At 40.6% G+C, this 18,079-nt stretch overlaps 1 long non-coding RNA gene across 1 annotated transcript; it reads right to left on the bottom strand.

Annotated features, from left to right (window-relative positions):
• Window positions 1–1,291: 1,291 nt before the first annotated feature.
• LOC109146150 lies at window positions 1,292–18,002 on the bottom strand. The gene is made up of 4 exons (XR_002047989.2): window positions 17,323–18,002; window positions 15,884–15,961; window positions 4,815–5,058; window positions 1,292–4,346 (listed from the first exon to the last, which is right to left on the bottom strand). It is a non-coding gene; the product is annotated as an uncharacterized LOC109146150 (long non-coding RNA).
• Between the last annotated feature and the right edge of the window lie 77 nt (window positions 18,003–18,079).

The following is an 18,079-nucleotide window of genomic DNA, read 5'->3' as shown; positions in this document are numbered from 1 at the left end:
CTGCGGGAAGCTGCTGGAAGCTTCCTCCATGTCCGGCAGAGCCAATCCCTGGCAGCTCCAAAGATGGACGTGCCACTGGTCAAGGCTGGGCCAATTAGAAATGGTGGTAACGACTCTGTGATAGCATATTTAACAAGAAAGGAAAACTAAAGGTCATTGTGCAGTTGTAATTGTGGCCAGAGAAGAGTGGGGTGAGAATGTGAGAGAAACAACTCTGCAGGCACCAAGGTCAGTGAAGAAGGAGGAGGAGGTGTTCCAGGCACCAAAACTGGGATTCCTCTGCAGCCCATGGTGCAGCCCATGGTGAGGCAGCTGTGCCCCTGCAGCCCATGGAGATCCATGAGAGATGCAGAGATCCACCTGCAGCCCATAGAGGAGACCCATGCCAGAGCAGGGGGATGCCTGAGGAGTCTGTGACCCTATGGGAGGCCTGGGGAGAGAGGGGCCCATGGTGGAGCAGCCTGTCCCTGAAAGACTGTACCCCACAGTAGGGTGAGCCACGCTGCAGCAGTTTGAAGGGGACTTTCATCCACAGGATGAACTCACATTGCAGCAGCTTGCAGGGATCTGTTGCCCGTGAGATGGACTCACGCTGGAGAAGTTCATGGAGAACTGTCTCCTGTGGGAGGGACCCCACAGTGCAGCAGGGGATGACTCCTTTCCCTGAGTAGCAGGAGAAACAGTGGGTGATGAACTGACCATAGCCCCCATTCCCTGTCTCCTTGTGCTGCTGGGGTAAGAGGTAAAGCTGGGAAGGATGGAGGAGTGGGAGGAAGGTGTTTTTAAGGTTTTATTTTACTTCTCATTAGCCTGCTCTGATTTTGTTAGTAATAAATTTAAGTTGTATCTCTAATTTTGAGCCTGTTTTGCCCATGATGGTATTTGATGAGTGTTGTCTCCCAATTCTTGTCTCAACTCACGAACCCTTTGTTACATTTTCTCTCTCCTGTCCAGCTGTGGAGGGAAGTGAGAGAGTGGCTTTGGTGGGTGCCTGGCATCTGGCCAGGGTCAACCCACATCAGGTCCGCATAAGGGCTTGCTTAAGTTGGAAAAAGGCAGCCCATGAATCATCAGTCCAGACTATAAAGTCCTTCTGAGTTATCTTCAAGAGATCATACAGTGACTTTATCAGCAACTGTCCCAGTTCGAGACAAATTTGGAGGAATGTCCAAATTTGAACATCCTCTGATAGAAGGCAGGCTACAGCCCCCCCTCCCCCACCAGGTTCAGGAAAAAAATATTTTCCTCGAAGGAAAGTGAAAGGGGAAAAAAGCTATTTATTTAACAGACACAATGCACAATGGGAAAAGAATAATGCTAAATAATAAAACCTCTTGCTGTGAAGAGAAACCTGGGAAGATTTGAGAGTCCTTTGTGGGTGTGGCTTTCTCCTCTTCAGAGCTGGGTTGGCTTGGGCCCCCGGGCCTTGGTGCAGGGTCTCCCAGTTCGTTCTGGTATTGTTGAAAGTACAGAAGAGAAGAAGAAGAGGATGCCAAAGTCCCAGGGGAAAAAAACTTTCTTGCCTTAGCTTGCAGACTAGCTGAAAAGCAAAGGAGTTTAACTCTCTGTCTCTCTCCTGAGAAAAGGAGCCAAGAGCCGGGAAAAGCAGGAAGGTGCTTGCCTCTGCTCTTGCTGCCACAGAAGCACACAGAAAAGATAGAGTGACCTTGGAACACAAACTGCTTTGAAAAGTTTGTCTGGCTTTTTTTTTTTCTTTCTCTCACACCTAGTTTTAAAGACACAGAAAGGCACAGGAATCATGTCTGGGCATAGAGCAGCGATAGGGGATACAACGTCATAAAGACACCCCAAGATAGCAACTCATAACTGCTGATTCACAGACAACACCATCCCCCCATCCTGAGAAACGCATGCAACTCTCTTACTATTCATGGCTGTGGGAGTTGGCAAATTGCTTCTTTTTGTTCCTGTCCCAGCCTCCTTTGTCCTTGAAGGATTTTTATTTCCACACTGGTTACTCTGGTCTGGACTGTTTGTGCTTTGTCTTTGGATACTCTATATCCACTTAGTCCCAAAAAACTCAACAATGCCACAGCCTGATCCCAACAATGCTGTTTAGTTTCAGTGGATACCAGAATGTTATGTACATACTGTAACAAGACTACAATAGGGTTCTGATTTTTCCATTTCTCCAATTCTTTTGCCAATTGATTTGCAAATATGGTGGGGCTATTTTTAAACCCCTGCGGAAGAACCATCCAAGTGTTCTTCTCCCTGTGTTTGGATTTTCCCATTCCGAAGCAAAAAGCTCTCGACTTCCAGTACTCAAACGGATACAGAAAAAGGCATCTTTCAAATCTAATACTGTGAGCCATTTTAATTTTTCACTCTAGGTTGTTAGCAAGGTATAAGGGTTTGCTACTACTGGGTGTATATCTTCTATCTTATTTATGGCTCTAAGGTCCTCTACTAGCCAGTAATCCTTTCCAGTTGCCTCCTTAACTGCCAAAATAGGGATATTAAATTTGGATTCACATTCTTTCAATAGGCCATATTTTATCAATTTTTCCACAAGGGGTAACAACCCCTTACAACTTTCTATTTTCAAAGGGTATTGCTTTTGCCTTACTGGTCCCACTCCAAATTTCAATTTAATTCTTATAGGCTCTGCTCTTTTGTAACGCCTGAGCACCTCTCCAGCCCAAACTATTGGAGTCACTGCATCCTCAAGTGATACTGGCAGACAGATCATGTCAAATTTCGGAGATTGTAGTGCAAAAATAGAGGATTCCATGTAATTAGATTCTGGAATAATCACCTGTATTTTGCCACGTCTAAATTTAATTTCAGCATTTAGTTTTTCCAATAAATCTCTCCCAAGTAGAGGCTTTGGTGAATTGGGTGAGTCACCCATTGTTTTCCTAGTTTAAAATCAATGGACTTCAAAAAAGCCGAGTTTTGTGATTCCCTTTTGCACCAATGATTGTTATAAAACCATTCACACTTCCTTTTACTGTATTTAGCAGAGAGTAAATACCTCCTGTATCTACTAAAAATTCTACCTCCTCATTTACCTCCTCACTCTCCAGTTTAGCTGTAATCAGAGGTTCTGCCAGGCAAGAATCCTCAGGTCTCCCTCAGTCATCATCAGTGATGGCCATGAGAGTTGTATGTTGCAACTGTGACAGTCGCTTTTCCAACACCTTTCTTACAATATGCATATTGATTAATACCTAGTCTCCCAGGGGAGCTTGAGATAGGTTGTCCATGCCCTCATCCCCTTTCTTCCCCCGGGAGCACTATTCCTTTGGAGATTCCTTCCATAACTGCAACTATTTTTTGTTTAGTTGTTTCTTGGTGTTTTTCTCTATTCTGATAAACTCTCCAAGCAACATCTGACTGCTTCCCTAAATCATAGTGATTTTGTCCCTCAGCCTTTTGTAGTTTTCTTTTAATATTATCTGAGGATTGAGCCACAAATATACGGGCTAATTGAGTTTTTCCTTCCTGTTTCAGGATTGATATTAATATATTTTTGAGCCGTTTCTTTTAAGAGATTTAAAAATTCAATAGGTGATTCCTTATGATCCTGCTTAATTTGGAATAATTTGGACATATTGATAGCCTTTGGTATGGCATGTCTAATTCCATATAGTATCCAAAATCCCTCTCTAAACATGGGCACATTAGGGTCACACTCAGAATCCACAGTGGGAAAACTAATATCTAATGTACCTGTAAATTTACCAGTCAAAATTAGCTCTTCCACAAACCTCCTACTGGTTTTAACACCCATCTCTCTTTCTGTACTACCAAACAACATTTGTAACATAGTAGCTATATCCTTCCAGTCCAGATCCTGAGTTTTAATCATCATTTAAAATGCTTTTGCCATTTTGTCTGGGTCAACTTGGTAGGTGCCAGCCACTGACTTCCAATTATTAAGGTCTGTTATTGAAAACAGAAATTTTACTGTGATTGGACCATCCATACCTACCCCCTGATGGAGGGGAGCTACTATCACATCTCCGTATTTAGCTCTAGATTGCCCTGTAATTGGACTAAACCCTCTGGTCCTTGATACATCCTCTTTATCCTGTCTTCTCTTCTACATGTGCTAAATCTGCCTCTTTATGTGCCAGTTCCTTCAAAATACCAGTCTCAGCAGCCTGATTATCTGTATCCCCATCCAACCTGCAGTTAGGACTGACCTTAAGATTTAAATCACCCTCCTTATAAGGGAGATATTTATAACAAATTTATCCTCTGCTGAATATAGAACAACATTTTAACTGTTTTCCTTGATTCTCTTTTTCAAGATCCAGCACAAAAGGGTCTGAGGGCATTGGATCCAACCCACAATCTTCCTGCCATTCTGGATGATTCTGCAAAGTGAAAAACGTACCAGCATACGTCACCTTATGCCATTTCTGTTGCCGTCTTAAAATAGCGTTAACTCTAACAATGTATCGTAATTCAAGGTTCCATTTTGTGGCCACTTTTCTCCAGAGTCTAGTTTGTACAGTGGCCACCATTGATTACAATATTTAATCTCCCTGGTCACTGTTCCCCCAGGGACCACACCAATCTTTCTCCAATGTCACAAAATGCAACCAAGTGGGGATTTTTTCAGAATGTCCCCCTTAGATTGTCCACTACCCATTTCTGAATAGTAGACCCAAAATGTTAAAATACAGATACAAATACAAATACAAAACAATTATCAATTGATAAAACCAAGTCAAATACCAAATTCTGGGATACCTAAAAACTCACCCACTGTGCTAGAAGATCCACATGCCTTATTTGGGCAGGATTAAAAAAAAATTCCTTTATATCGAATGGGGTCTTACCAGTGTCCCAGACTGGTACGAGGGTCTGTGGTCTTCTCCAGGAAAGTCTCAGTGCTTCCATGAAGATCCAGAGACCTCCTTGGATCCATGGGAGACCAGGCAGAGTGTTCCATCCAAAGTTGCCAAAAATTATATCAAAATTGGTTAGATAAAAACTTTCTAACACAGTTTGAATATTAGAAAGCAGGCATTCTTTATTGCAGCACGCTGCTCACTTGAAGGATCCTTCCTCCAGCTGAGTGCCCTGAGTGTTGAGTGAACAAAATTTTTATCACACACACTGATTACATATTCATGAGCTATTTCCATTTCCTTGACTTTATTTGACAGTCGCACCCCTTATTGGAAGTCCTTATATGGTTCTTTGGGGTCTGTCTTCAACATTCAGTGTCCTTTTTATGTGGCTGTTCCTTGACCCCCACTTTTGAGTAAGCACAATATCATTGTTTTGCATAATTTCTGCTTTATCAGCCTTGCAGAGCTGAGCTGGCATCCTGCTTGCGTTTTGCATGACTTCTGTTTATCGAAGTTACATCCTTTATTTATTTTTCCAAGGCTATGCTGTTCTGTTCAACTGTCCTTGATAAGAGTAAAATGTTCTGTTCTGCTATCTTTATCAAGTGAGTAAAATCCTGTTCATTTCTACTGTCATTATACAATCAAAAGGAATGGACCAGAGAAGTATAAAGATGGCCACCATAAATCCCTCTAGGAACTGGCTGTAGCCCTCACACTATAACGGAAGAAACTTCTCTTCTACAGACTTTCACATCTCTGCTAGGACCATACACTCTTATCCACAGCCCAAGCAATCTGCTTCAGGCCTTCCTATTATTCCCACCAAGCTGTGGCTACAGAAATGACCTTTGCTGCTGCCAGCAATGGGATCACACAGGCAACTTTGCCCCTTACCCTAAGGGTGGTACAACTTCATTTTACCTACACTGCTGAGAAACACTGAACTTGCTGCTTACATGTATAGCAATATTTTTCCTCAAATGCCCGTTATTGAGAAGAAAGACACTTCAAATAGGTGCTCTAAGAGTGACAGTCTTGAAGAAATCTCAGTGATGGGAGAAGTATCACTGTTTACATATATGCATGAATACATATATGAACATTGTATTGTATATGTATTATAGATATATTAATATTGTATTTACATATATAAAAGGTAATGCTGAAAATCAAAACCAGCCAGCAGCTCAGTATACTTAATAACCAGCAAATTATCATTTGAAGAAAACAGAAGAACACTCAGAATGGAGAGATAATTCACAAATCCCACACAGCCAATACATTTGTACTCAAGAGTACAGATGTACTCCTTCGAAGAGGTTGTGCAAGATCCCTGTTTGTCTACCAAATCAATAAACACATCACTTACTCCAGAAAATACCATCAAGTGCTAACAGTAAGGAAAAGTGGGGTAGTGGAAGTTGTGTTGCTCCAGGACTATATTGTTGGCGACAAAAGTAAGTATTGTATAGGGCTGGTGCAGATATAGTCAGTATATGAAAAAGGGAAACACTTAGATGCATTCAAAACTAAAATACATTCAGGACTGCACCAGGACTGACTACTGTTATCACTCATGCTTTCTACTTCCAATACAATGTCTGCATATTTCTTGTAGACAAGTCCTGGGGGAAGAGAGAATTGAAATGAGATACACCACACTTTGGCTGTCTTGAGTCAGTCTGATTAGACTTTCATATATTCTGGAAGATTTACAAATGGATTGTGTGCCTTTATTTTGGAAACATCCTTGTCTACATGACAACCAGCCAATCCAAAGCTGCTGCCCTCTCAAGAACACCTGTCCGGAGCATAGGAAGGTGTAAAATATATTGACAATGCAGTTCAAAATCTTTCAGCTTCTGTAAAGCAGGAAACGTGAGACAGCCTGTGTAGAGGGATTCCTCCTCCCTCCAGGAGGGCTTGGGCATCCCAGGGCTGTTGCAGAAGTACCCCTGATGGGGCCTCAGGCTGAAAACAGGCTTGCAAGGCACCTGCTAGCTGGCAGCCCTGAACAGCCTTGGGAAAAGGTATACACTGGTCAGCTCCCCTGCTGCTTAGAGGCTTTCTCGTGGGAAAGGGGCGTGAACTTTGGAAAAAGTATAACTTGGTGTAACCGAATAATAAAACTGGAGCATGATGCTCAAATCGTATCGGTGTTCGTATCGTGACTCTGGCTGGATTCCCCTGCTCCCGGGACCCTCCCCTGCTACAAGCCTGGAGGCTTTCAAGAACCTCAGCTAAATATTAAACATCTATTCCGTTGGCTTTGAAAATGGATTCAGTTATGAAAACTTAACTAGAACCAAACATTCACCATTGCAATTTTTTCTGCATCTCCCTCACAACGCTGTCTGTATTCTTACATTATAATTCAAAGTCTTTCTGTAGTGTTCATGTGTCACATAACTTTACATCCCCTTCATATCAGCAGCCACTGACAAGCTTTGGGGCCTTGACATGCATCCCCAAGTGCCACAAGGAAGGCAGTGCAGACCTTCAACAACCAAGTTCCCTGTTGCCCTCTCATGTGTCGGGAGCCCGGCATCAGTGAGTGCCACAAGCTGCTCTCTAGTTCCTTTTCTTGTCAAGGCCACGGTCACAGCCGTGGTCACTGCTGCAGCCACAAAGGTTTGCCTTGCACTGAGCTTTCCTGCTGAACCATTTATTCCTTGCTTCATTATAATCTTTCCAAATACTGACAGGAAATGCTGCCTTGCTCCTACTTTTCTTAATGATTTCATGGTTTTTGCCCTTTGTTCACCCATCTCAGCTCTGGAGACACATCCTGGGTGCTAAGAGGTGCTGAATGAGACACGCTGCACCTGCCAGTAGATCCCTGGCGTCTGAGAGTTCCCTGGGGGGAGCAGGGCAGGCTGGGGCTTGCCAGGGACAGCCCCTGCCTGGACACGGGGACAAGACAGGTAGCATAAGCTAGCCCTGCTTGCAATTACGTCATACTGAAATCTATACTATCTCCTGACTTTGCTTGGCCTCTTTCATCAAAGTAATTTTTGTATACTGTGTGAATTATTCTACATGATCCACTCCTCTAGCTTCTTCTGCAGCACAAAGAAGCTGGAATAAAAGGATTTTAGTAAGGCTGAGGGAATTCTAAAAGTCTCCATTCCTTAATTCATCAATTCATTAATTTCTTTAATCCATTTCTCTCCACAAATTAGAACTAAAGACATCTTCTGAAATAATGCACACAAATATTGCACATATTGTGGACAGCATTCAGCTCCGTAATTAATTTACGTATACCCTCTGTAACTTGTCCAGCTGAAATGTGTGGATTCATAATTCATATTCTTATATTACTAACCAGGGTGGCCTAAAGAAAAATAGCTTCCATTTAGAACTCTATCCTGGACTTTGTGATGCCATCCCCCTGAACCGGCAGTGTTGTTTCTGCAGCCAGGTGGTGGAACCTGATCAGGAAACTCACCTAAGTGGAAACCATCCTGGCAAAGAAATAAAGACGTTAGTATTAATCCAAACCAGCTCTCCAACGTCAGCTGCAAAAAACATGTGCCAACACAGAGGAAACAACAGCTTGAGCTGGGAATGGGCAGTAGAACTACCTTTTCTCTTCTGGCAACAGTACCAGTTGAAGTGTCTATAAAACTCAGCTTTTCTCATTGTAAGCCTTATACAAGGTTTTCAATGCCAGCTGCACACAGACAAGTGGTTGAATGCCTTCTTGAAGAAGCCCCCAGAAGAGAACCCTTCAGAGGAAAATCAGATTAATGATCTTTTCTCATTAATTTATGATCAACATTTTGTACTTTGTTGTGTTGGTTGTTTGGGGATTTTTTAAATTGAAGTTTTCAGTCTGCTTCCCAATGATCTATGTGATGCGACACGGGACTAAACCATGACTTGGTTGAAGAGACTGAAGAGAAAACTGGTGTTACAGAGGGTACAACTGACAGTAGTAACTTCTGCTAGAAACTTCCTTTCTGAAGTCCTTACCTCCTCAGCCTGAAAGAAGCATGGAAAGAAAATTACCCTAGTTGTGGGGAGATAAATAGTGAAACCCCACTCTTGAGTCATTGAACAATCCTCACAAAGAAATAGCTACACTTGTTTCAAGTTTAAAATGTTGTTTTTAAGTTTCCCACCAATTTAGAAACACTTCCTTAATGCTCCTTTAAACTTTGCCCCATCCCATTTTAACTAAATCTCCTTAAAATCAGACCTACATTTGAAGACAATACATAACACTTAAAACTGTTAAGGATATTTTGCAGACCTTCTGGAGACTCAATTCAACTCAGAGTGATATCAGGAAGATTAATCAGTTTTATCAGTAATTTCTTCTAGAGGAGAATTGTGTAAGGCTGCAAGATCCTCAAGTGTAAATTAGGAGCACTTAGAGTAATGAATACTGCAGGGGTGTGGAACAGTCTCTCATCAATATAAGGTAAGATTTAACCCTAACTGTTCGTAAAGCTGCTCTCCAGGAAGTGCAACAATTTAAAAACAAAACGATTGATTTACTTTATGACTAAAAAGACACATTTTCTCTGGCTCTCTTAGGGAAAAAAACTAAAGTATTTTTCAAAAACTGGGACTTCCAGTTCCACAGGCGATAGTTTTTTCCATTATTTATCATGTAGAGGGAAATACTAAAGAGATTATATGAGTATTACAAACAAACACAGGGATTTATCAAACACCCAACATGTATCATGACACCTGCAGAGTGTTTTAAAAGTTTAACATCTTCCTAAGGTTAAAGTACATTAGAAGCCCTCTTCCTTTATTAATCTGTTGCTCTGCTCTTCTGTCTATTAATTGATATCATAGTATATCATACTATAAAATAGGACTGTATCTCGATAATGATGCCTAGAGGAGCAAGCTTCCGAAGCATTTTCAAAACATTTTCTGTACTTTTGAAAATTATTAGAAAGTATTTCCATTACAACCTTATAAATAAAATTAATTTACTTTAAAATAACCCAACAATTAACATATAAAATTTCCCCCATTTGGTAAATGAGACTTCTTCCTTTCAGTTTCCTTCCTAAAAAACGACAAAGCCAAAAAGGCATTATCCATTGAAACCAAATCCAGGGAAGTTGTATACAGTGTGATGCATTTACATGTACTGAAATTCCTGCCTTTATGTGGGTACATCATAAAACAAGTTAATAGCACAAACATACCTTTTTCAAATGCATGGAACTATTTCCAGTCAGGTGAAATGCAGATAAAAAAACTATACTGAAGGGCAAAGCACTGGTCTAAATCCCTTTCCGTATACTTGGGTGAACAACAAAATTATCCATCACCTGATTAAAAAGCCAAGTACTTAAACCCAAGAAAACGAGTATTTAAAGACCCTATAAATCTTAGGCTGCCTACATCGTAGATGGACCATTATTTCTAGGTATAAAAAAATGTCTACTTCATCATAACAAAACAGCCCTCACTACAAAAATCAGAATAAACATTATTCTATATGTAAATATAGCATAAAAAGCCCTGCGAAAAAATAAGCATGAAAGCATGCAACACTGGCTGAAAAAATAAAGAGAAATAGAAACAATTTCTCTATAAAACAGAGTTGAAAACTGCTCCTCTTGGATGGCAGGTACAGTATTATTGCCAAAAACCAAGATATATAAATATTTTATAACATATTACTTAACAGAGTTTTTCTGAGCTGAAAGGACATGTCCATACCAGTGTGTCTATATCACAGCAGAGACTAGCCACAAAAGCCTGTGGTGTCTTTTAAAGCACCTCCAAGTTTCTCCCTCATGGAACGTGTCTGCCACAGGACGGGTGCTGCATCCCAAGGACACCATACACTGCTGTAAAAAACGCTTTGTAGTTTCCCTTATATTTGGCAGAATTTTTAGATGGATTTCCAACAAAAACTCATGCCATTCAGCACACAAGGATGCTTGCTCAATGAGAGACTCCAGTCTTTCTTATTGCACACTATTCAAATCCTGCTCCAAAAATGCGCATTTTCTCCTTGCCCTTTATATTTTTCACTGTCCTAATGTTTCTCATCAAACATGTGTCTCTCTTGAGTAGCCAGTCTATTCTTACCTAGCAGAGTAGAAGAGTTGTGCTGATGGCAGCTGAAGACCTGAGATCACATGAATCCACCGATTTTAAGTGTTAATTTGAGCAGAGAGGGTGCACCAGGTTTTCTCTAGGTAGTGCAAAACTGCACTGCCTGCCTTCTGCAGCTTTCTGTTACTTTGGGATTTCTAGGGAACAACTGCAATTTCTGTCCATGTGAAGTATCACTAAAGTACTTAGCAGGGAAGTTTATGTATGAAGACTCTTGTGGCTTTAAATCTGCTTGAACACTGGAAAAATCTTACTCAAAGTACAGAATTTTTACAAGAGTTCACAAATAGTGATCATGGACTACACTTTGCAGATAACTCAAACACTCAAGGCTGTAAATGAAATCAATTACTGCTGTCCTTAAATATGAGGTAACTGAATAACACTAATTGTTGAAAAAAACCCAAACAAAAAACAGTAACAGCAAAAACATGCTAAGAGATGTCTCTTTCATCAAACCACTTCTCTTTCTCTACCTTCAAGCTCCATGTTTCTTAACTGATCAATAAAACTGGTCATTAGACAGCACAGCCTGGCCCAGGGAAGAACAAAACACAGGTTACCTGACAACTATGTACAGTAGGTGACAGGCACAAAAGCTGCAACAAAAAAATAAAAATATATTGCTTTTAGATGCAATATGGCTCATAAGCATGAGTGTTGCACATCTCCAGCACAAATTATCCAGAAACTTGGATAATCCCAATGGATTATCCATCCATAAATCCACCAACACAAAGCCCACAGATGATACCCATGGTTACTAAGAACCTTCAAATACTCCAAGAAGAATTAGTTCTAGGCTCCTCAAATGCTCAAATCTTTCAATAACACTTTTAGTGATAATTTTTTTCCAGAAAAATGTTTCATTTTCTCCCTCTACCCCAGTAATTAGTGAGGGTTAAAGGTATTTGGTTTGATTACTCTGGGGCTGATTCTGTGGATGAGTAAGCAGGTTACTGTGGGGAAAATACATTATTCTCAGCCAACAGAGAAAATATTGACTACCATGCAGAACCTGAGTTTTAAGGCTTAGAGATATCCAAACCACCTTAGTAAATATATATCACAATTTCTGCAGAGCAAAGTTAAATGAGGACAAAAATAAAAATTCATTTGTAAAAAGCTTAACAGTTTGATTATTTTAAAAGTTTGTTACCTTTTTAAAATCTATTTGTTCTTGCTGCCACATCTTTGGAAGAGGTTTTCCTTAATACTGACTGAAAATCCCCAATTCACTCCTTAGACATCCCTTAAAAGCCCAGTAATTCACTTTCCCTATATATTACTTTGTTCAACTGCTTCCTTTATAATCTATTAAAAGCAAAAATACAATTCCTTAGGGAAAAATACCATTATGTCAACCCTTGATTTCTGGGAAAAATAAAAAAGTCAAACTTAAGAGATACATCAGAATCAATTATTTCTATAACCGACTCGTGTTTTAACTTGTCTTTACCCAGCCCCCCTGGACTAGACAGTATTTTGAATCAATACAATGAGAAAATAAAATAACTTGGGAGTGTGCAGAAAGCCGTGTGGCTTTTTGCATTTGTGGTCTATAGCATGCTAACACATAGAACCTGAATGCAGACTGTATCTGTTTCTTAAAAGTACCCAGAAACAGGCAAGGCTACACATTTTCTAGAAGACCTCAAACTGTAACTAGCACTGCAGGTGGCAGGAACCTCTTTCTGGCTTATATATCCCTAAACCGGGGACTGTTGGGCTCAAAGGTCTTCAGAGGTTGGACTCGATGATTTTGGAGCTCTTTTCCAACCTCAAAGATTCTAAGATTCTGTTCCATTACCTTGTGAGAGGGAAACATGCAAGTCAAGCAAGACAAACCCCCAGATATGTGGATACTGAGTGTTTTTGAAGGCATATGTTCTCTGCAGTGGAACAAAGGGAGACAAGGAAGGTGCTTTTCAAATGGACCAGGCAAGCCCATCTCTTAAGGAAGAGATTCTTTAGCAAGCAGCAGCAGGGCTGTAAATCACTTTCTGCAAACATGAGGTGAAGACTAATGGTCTCCATTAAGTCAAATTTCAGATGATTATATTGAAACCAGCTTTGGAAGGTAATAGGGAGACTCATGGCAGATCTCAGTCCTGAGATGAAGACATAAATCTAGATGTCTACCTGTAGATGACTATACAACCAAAGGAGATACAGTCAGTATCAGCTGGTGGTTCCTGGAAAGCTCCCAAGCTGGCCTGACATTTAGCATGTCTCGTCTAGCAACTGAACTGAACTGAATTACACACTCTGTGAGAACTCATCGTCAACAAGAGCTCATGCACAAAGAGCACGGGCAGAGACCCAGATCCTTAACTCTTGAGAGCATTCATGTTATTTACAGCATTACGAGTTCAGCCATGGGGGAAATGGCTTCCTCTGGTACAGGCAACCCCAGCAAGTGACATTTTCACAGACCTGTTTACCACCACATGAATTAGGATTAGAACCAGTAGAGCCCCTGTAGCATAAGATGGAACAAACGGACCCTCACCTTGCTGGGAAAGGAGAAGACAGATTAACTCTGTACTACCAGAAAGGCTCCATTTATCCCACAGGAACCAGGTATGAAGAGCAAAGAAATGTAACGTGTTATGCCTGGACCTCTCCCATTGGTTAATATTTGCACATGCCCCACAATCCAAAGTGCTTTTGAGGAAATCTACTCAGGCAAAGTATGTTTGTTGAGGAAGTTCAATATCTTCTGTCTTCCTTTGATCTTCATTAACACTGGCCTAAGCCAGGAATGCAGAAGTAATACAGCTGGCTCTCTGTGAGCGTGGATTCACCAGGAATCTTGCTGGGGAAAGCCAAGTTGGTGGCAGAAGATGAGAGAGCGGAAAAAGAAAAGAGGCTGTTAGACTGCTAACTATGTTAACGGTTTAGAGTTCTTGGAAATACAGGAGAGGATACAAGATCTGCCAAACACATTTACTTGGGGCGTCAGACTAGCAGTGGTCAGACTTATAGCCTGCTGTAGCCAAAGGAAGTTAGGAAAGGAGTGGCTAAGGAAAAGCTGGGTTAGAAACAGGACTAGCTATGATACATAAAATGACAATGCCATTGCGATAGATACTCCTAGGGAAATGGACTGACAAAAGGAATCCCTGCCCTTCTTCCTCCTCAGCATTTTATGAGTGTATCCAGACATGCCAGCATCATTAAAGCAAGGCCATGTTTCATGAAATACATCAACAGTTCAACAACTTTTATTCAACTAACTGCGAAGTATCTGAGGCTTCTGGAAGTTTGGCCCATGACAGCTAAGATATTTTTGTGTATTGAGAAGTCTACCCTTGATTTAGCATGTCTTCAACTTAATGAACATATAAAGTCTGTTTAATAGCAAGCTTGCTGTCATCTAAAAAAAAGCTTTATAAGTTCTGTGGTCAGGATAGGACACAATAAAAATCACAGAAGCAAATGAAGATTCATAATGAAATGTGCATCTGCCTTGGCCACCAGGTTAAATCACCAGCAATCCAGAGTACTTCATGCACAGTGGTTTGAGGTTTTTCGGCTCAGAATTGGCATCAAATGCTGCCTAGAAAAAGGTGGTTTCTGTTGATTTCCCCTCAGCTTCCTTCAGTCAATAGCAGATGGAATTTCAGTTTTCTCACAAAGACTGTAGGCTTAGAATAACAATTCTTACATTTCCAAAAGAGATGATGGAAAGCAACAGCAACAATAAAAAAACCCCCACAAACATTCAGTGGCCATCTGGCCACTGAAAGGCAGATCTGATGCTCCACTTCACAGAGGCTCTTGTAAAGTGCCCACAGTGGCACCATGGGAGAATCACGTGCTGTATTTCTACCAACTATCAGCTGTAGATTACAATGTAACCTGATATTCATGAAGAAATAGCTTTCTAGAAAATGTTAATAAACCTGATAGCTTCCTAAACTTTTATAGAGATAGAGCCAAAATGATGTTATCTGTTTCTGCAATAAGGAAAAGCTTACATGTGAAAAATAGCTCAAGGAATTAGTATTTTTTAAATTAAGACAGTTACTGCTGGAAAGAGCTGAAAACTTGGTACAAACTAATCTTTTGCTTGAAGTCTGGGAGAGAAGAATTTACATTACAGTCAGAGAATGAGAAAAACTGACAGTCCTGACCTATTTGGCAACTGAGTGGAATGGTGCTTTAAGCACTTTTGGACTGCTGAGATATGTTATTATGACAAAATATTACACTCTTTCAGAACAAGATTCACCTTAAATATGAATTTGTATGTGTATTTGGTGTATTTATAAATATGAATTAGGACTAATGACCCCACTTTGTAGTGAGTAACTACTATTACAATGATGATAAAGCAGAGTTCTAATAATATACACAAGAATATTGAAAATGGCATCAAAGAAATCTCTTTCACAGACATTTTTCCAACTGAGCTAGCAGAAACCAAACCGAATAGATATACCCCTGGCTTGGAATTTTAACTTGGAACTGTGTCTTCTTTGGACAAATCTGTGATCTCTATTTAGGGATTATATATTAGTTGATGAATGTTTAACTGAAATTTTACCCCCTCCTCAATATAGGGAAGAATGCAGAAAATTGATACATTTTCCTTTCCTTTTCCAATTTTCTAAGAGAAGAATTAAAACACCCCCACACAAAATGAATGAAAACCTTTAGTTTCATTTTGGACAAAGTTTGTCAACTTGTCCTCAATTTGTAATTTTTGCCTTTCTTTGCCAAAAAAACTTTTCGAGTTAATATGAAATTCTCATTTTTAAAATATTTTAGGGAAGCAACCACTAATAATTTGCATAGATCATCTACTGTACTGACCCTCTGTAAGATGTTGTGGAGATCTGTCTCCTTAGGGAAATGGATGTTATGTCTTCCAGAGCTCTTTGATGCCTGGAGATGAACCTTCTTATGCATCATACCTGCAAAACCTCTATAAATGTTCTAATTACCTTAGACAGTCACCTTTGGTCCTTGCTGTGCTGGAGATGAGCACAACACGTCAGAAATAGTTTATGGCAAGGACAATCCTATTAAGAGACAAAAAGAACGACAGTTGTGTTTGTTCCTTCCATGAGTATTAAAAAATTGGGAGTTCTGATACGTTTTCCAACATCCTCCTCACTGGGGAGAACAGCTCTGTTTGAGGCACCTTGATTTTAGCAGAATTCGGAAAAATAAATTGAAAATACAGGAAAGAGGTTTCAGGCCTAACTTTACATAAATTAATAGATTAACAACTGAAGTCAACACATCTTATAGACCACTAGGAGAAACTTTTCTTTTTTACCCATATTAATCCAAAAGGTTATTTTTAATGCAAACATTAATCCCTTTCTAAGAATTGCATTTACTATTATTTCCATCAACTTTCAAATTTCTAAGTCAGTTGATATTTTGAAGTGCAGCTTTTGTAAAAGATCTCCCACATGACCTCTCACTTTGCTATTGTGATTTTTGTTGTTTAGAACATATTTAGTTTTGTTATTTAAGAAAAAACTCTATTTCATTTCAACTCATATTCTTTCCCACTAAGGACCAAGAGACAACATGGTATTTTGAGGGGCTCATGAAGAGATTGGTGGTGACATTTTAGCAAATCCAATTCACTGCTGGGAGACATTAATTCTCTCTTTTATAATATTTGGTCTACACCCAAAAAGCCCAGGAAACAAAGCCTTTTAAAGATAGTTATTTGAGGTACTTGGGTTTTTAACAGTTGATCAGGTAAATACTGCAAGCCAGAGACAATGACAAAAGGAAAACCTCTAACAAAACTCTAACCCTGGATCCACACCGAGTTTGTCACCTGGTACCTGGTACCTGCCAACAGAAATAGGTGCCGACCCTGTATTACCACACAGGGCTGAATATTTCTAATCATCAAGTTCTTTTGCTTAGCGTAGATCAGGAGTCCTTATACAACAGAACAGCCACGTTTCCAGTTAAAATACTTGCTAGGAATTCCTCGGAAATCTTCCAAGCACCGGCACAAACATAAAAAATATCAGTGAGGAAATGCCTGAATACTATTAAGTGACCCTTTCTTATTGAAAGAATATTTTACAAATGGACTTTCCCTTCAGCACCATGAGTGCCTAACTTACAACAAGTAAGAGTTGACAGATAAAGCAATTTAAAAAGCTACACTTCTGGAATAACAAAATGCACAAACAATGAAGAAAATGTTTACTTTAACAAAAATGTATTTTAAAAAAGATTTTTTTCCCCCTGCTTCTTGGTATTTGACTTTCTTGGTTCTTTCCAGTAAACCACTTCAAACGCCTCACCCTTGGTAAAAGCAGTCTGCCACAGCCTCATACCCTCAGCGGCCGTCGTGATGCAATGATGTGGGCAGTGACCTTTTCAGCTCAAATCGAATGTGTCTTACCAGGGCAACGCTGGATTCGTCTTTCTGCTGCTCTTTGCTGTTCTCTGTCCCCCACTGAGACAAAATCACCGTCTTTATTTTCAGCATTCAGGCCGGAGAAAGTTGGATGGAACCCCCTGCCTCGGGGTGACTTTCATCCTGTCACGAAGGTATTTCCTATGATCATCGGAACAAGCCACCATTTAGCAAGTTTCTGGACTATGTTTTCCTACAGGTCTAGTGCACACACTACCACACTGCTTATAATTAATATCCTGATCATGATTAATTAAAAAAATTAATTAAAAATCAACGAGAAAAGTGAATCAGCGGCAGCGAAGCAGGGAAGAGGAAGCAGGGCCGAGCAGCAGGATAGCCCGTGACAGCCCAGGGCACGGCCGCCCCTCGGCTGCCCCTCGGCGCCTCCCATGTTGGAAATGATTAATTATGTAATTTAGAAGCAGTGAACATTATTTTGATAAAAATGTATGAATAGGTGAGAAAGTTTTTATCAGCGTCTGAGTGGAGGCCAAAGTTTTGTCAGGCACCCACAAAAGGCTCCTGGCCAAGGATTTAGTGTCAGCCCGACTCGCTGACACTAAAAGACGACGTTGGGGGGTTTATTTTTCCCGACCATTTCGGAGAGTTTGGTAAAACCGCGGCTTGCGCCGGAAGCCACGTGACGCACGGCTCGAACGGCGCCCCCCTTCCCTCGCAGCGGCCTTTGGGGCGCCCCCCCGCAGCCGCCGGCGGTACTGCACCTCCCGGCCCCGCCCCG

The sequence above is a fragment of the Corvus cornix genome, chromosome 1A (assembly GCF_000738735.6).
Source record: "Corvus cornix cornix isolate S_Up_H32 chromosome 1A, ASM73873v5, whole genome shotgun sequence".
NCBI lineage: Eukaryota > Metazoa > Chordata > Aves > Passeriformes > Corvidae > Corvus > Corvus cornix.
Note: the sequence above shows the minus strand (reverse complement) of the source record. Positions and strands in the feature narration are given on the sequence as shown.